The sequence below is a fragment of the Anopheles bellator genome, chromosome X (genome assembly GCF_943735745.2).
Source record: "Anopheles bellator chromosome X, idAnoBellAS_SP24_06.2, whole genome shotgun sequence".
Classification (NCBI taxonomy): Eukaryota; Metazoa; Arthropoda; class Insecta; order Diptera; family Culicidae; genus Anopheles; species Anopheles bellator.
In genome coordinates, this window is record NC_071287.1 from 7930703 (window position 1) to 7933696 (window position 2994).

Consider the following 2994-nt stretch of genomic DNA (forward strand, 5'->3'; position numbering starts at 1 on the left):
ACTAGTACATAATTAGATAGGAATAAATAGGTTAGTATTAAGCATAGATTAAGTACTATTGTGTATAATTTTTTTTGTCGCAGGTTTTTCCCCTTTTTCCCACACAATAGAACACAAACAAACAAAACTATCAAACGGGAACGCCACGAATAATTTAAGTATAACGCGGAAAACAAACATTGCGAACCCGTTACCAATGATGTTAATCAATGACGTACACTCATGATCCATCATCATACGTACTCCAACAAATAAACTACTACTACTACTACTACTCGTCCAAAGCGACCGAAGGCACTCACATGTGCAAAGTGTAGGCTTAATCCACTATCTTGCGAAGGGAAATGCCATCACCGGTGAATGTGGCGTTACTGGAGCGTTTGAAGGCCGAAGTTGCAAAGAAACGACCGCATATGGTAAAGGAAAACAATTTGTTTCGTCAAGACAACGCACCGTGCGTCCACTGGTCAATGAAAACAAAGGATGTTTGATTTGGCTCCCAGGAACTGGCTGGCTGCTGGGGTGTTCAAAAAGTTCGTAGCCTTGATAACACAGGGCCCCCTGCTAGGAGTCCATTTTTTTTTGTTATGTTGATACACTCCTCATACGAACGTATGTGAGAACGTTTTTACAAGCCATTTAGTATCGACGTTTCACGGTATTTTTTACAACGGAAAAAATCAAGTACGGTGCAGTGATTGGGTTTTTATTTTTGAAAGGTTCAAAAGCAAGAGAGATTCATAAACGAATGTCAAAAGTGTACAAGGAGTTTTCACCTTTAATTTGGCGGTTAAAAGGGGGGTTTCTGAGTTTAAACGTGGTCGTACTAGCCTTTCAGACGATCTGTGTCAAAAACGTTAAAAAAACAGACACAACAGCCGAAATCATAGAAAGAATACTCAATATCATAGTGGAAAATCGCCAAATAACTGAAAGAGATTTAGTATAAGGCCTAGCCATCTCATTGAGCAGTATGTAACTAATATTTTGACTGATTCAGAAAGCCGTTTGCAAAATGGGTACCGTATTCGCTAAAAAAGAGAACAATGCACCCGCAAGCACCCGCAAGAGCTTTTTGAAAATGGCAAAAATCCGTGAATAAAATTGTTCGAATTGTTGCAGTATTCACCGTATTCACCAGATTTGGCCCCTAGCGACTTCCATCTGTTTTCAAACCCACAAAAAAAAATTGGGCGTGAAAAGCGTTTTCCATCAAATGATGACGTCATAAAACAGCTGTGGAAGCGTGTTTTAAAGTCCTTCCCCAGATTATCACCTCAGGGATGAAATTTATAAATTGAACTCTCTTCGGAAAAAGTGTATTGAGGTTCAGGACCATTGAGGACCATAAAAATGTGTTTTTCTTGTCGAGGCTACGAACTTATTTGAACAAGCGTAGTAGATGGCAGACCTCAAAAACTATACTCACCGGTAAGATATTTCGCTCGAATTACTGAATTATCACTGCAAGTGACACCTGACGCGTTTTCTTTTTTTTAGGCCCGGCACTTTTCAGCCCATGTATTAAGGTGAGTGCTCCAGCCCGCAAGTTTGACGATGTGAGTCTAGCAACTGGCTCCAGAGCTCATCGGTTGTGCTACTACACATAAATATAGAATACGATAGACGATACACAAGCGATCACCGACTGCATCCCGAGAGACAGCACTTGTAGCCTCCGCAATAGTGCCAATATAAATCAACAGTAGTCAGCTAGGCGGCTGGATCATCGCTGAGCCGTTACTGCTGCTGTCAGAGCGATTCCAGACAGCGGGTCCAGTGAACGCGTGTTTCTAAATCGCACGCTGAAGGCCCAGAATTAGCCCACTTCAGATCCAGAAGACAGACTCTCGAAAAATGCCATTTGGGTGGGTCTTCCACCATTGGAAGGATTGGATTGCCTATACCGGTCCAGTATCGTATCATCCGTTCAAGTAGCGAGCGAAATTGATGTCAAACGGAACCGATTGGACCGTTGCGTGGATGATGGCCGGCAGAGCAGCAGCAGGATGGTGGTTGAAGCCCAGTGTTTGATGCAAACCCACTCAGACAGACAGCCAGCGAGGGTTGCTTCCGATATCGTCACGGGGGCGCGTACCTGTAACCCACTGCCAGTGACAGGTCGGTCTTGACGGATCTTGCCCACACACAGAGCGGCACTCTGCTGATCGGACTGTTTCCCGAGTGGGACCTTGGGCCTTAGACACACGCGTACGGTGTCTGCTTCGTTGAAGAGAGCAGCCATCCTTTCTGAAACTGTGAGAGCGGTCAATGCTGCAACGGTGCAAAGGGTGGCTGCAAATCGCAGCGGGCTGTCGGATGGAATGGAAGAAAAACGAGCGTGCAGGATCAAGGAGGCCTGCCAAAGGTTTCGGCGCGGCTTCCAGGCGTCAACGAACCACGGTCGCGACAACCAGTCTTGCCTCCCCCCCACCCGGTAGCTCATAGACCAACGTAGCACGTAGCCCAGTTGTGTTGTGCTAAATGGAGAGGCCCCGCTATGCGGGCAGAGAGAAAAGATTTTGCCAATGAGCCGACCGTCTGCATACTTAAGCATGTACTCTACCACCTACACCATCCATCCAATCGTAGCTGGGGGGTGTGTATGGGATAGCGAATCGATGCCTTGTGACCAGCGAATCGATGGAATCCTGGCATCAGCTACATACACAGAACCCCGAGGTCGAGTTTAGTGTACAAAATCGGCTCCCATACGTGGACGAGCTAGTTGGTAAGTATCCAGAAGAATTCAGTAGAAGAAAGTCTCCCGCTGATCAACTTCTCACCCTTCGATAGCCTTCCCTACAAATATTATTGAGTTTCGTCAGAGCACCTACACAACTGTTCAGCGATTTCAAGGCCCGGATATGATAGCACAGCCAAGGAAACATTGTGTGAGACAATCCACCTACACCACATCCGATGCACAGGATAGTGATGAATGGAGAAAAAAAGAACGCAACTAACTTTCGCGTTCCCCACAACGCACCAACC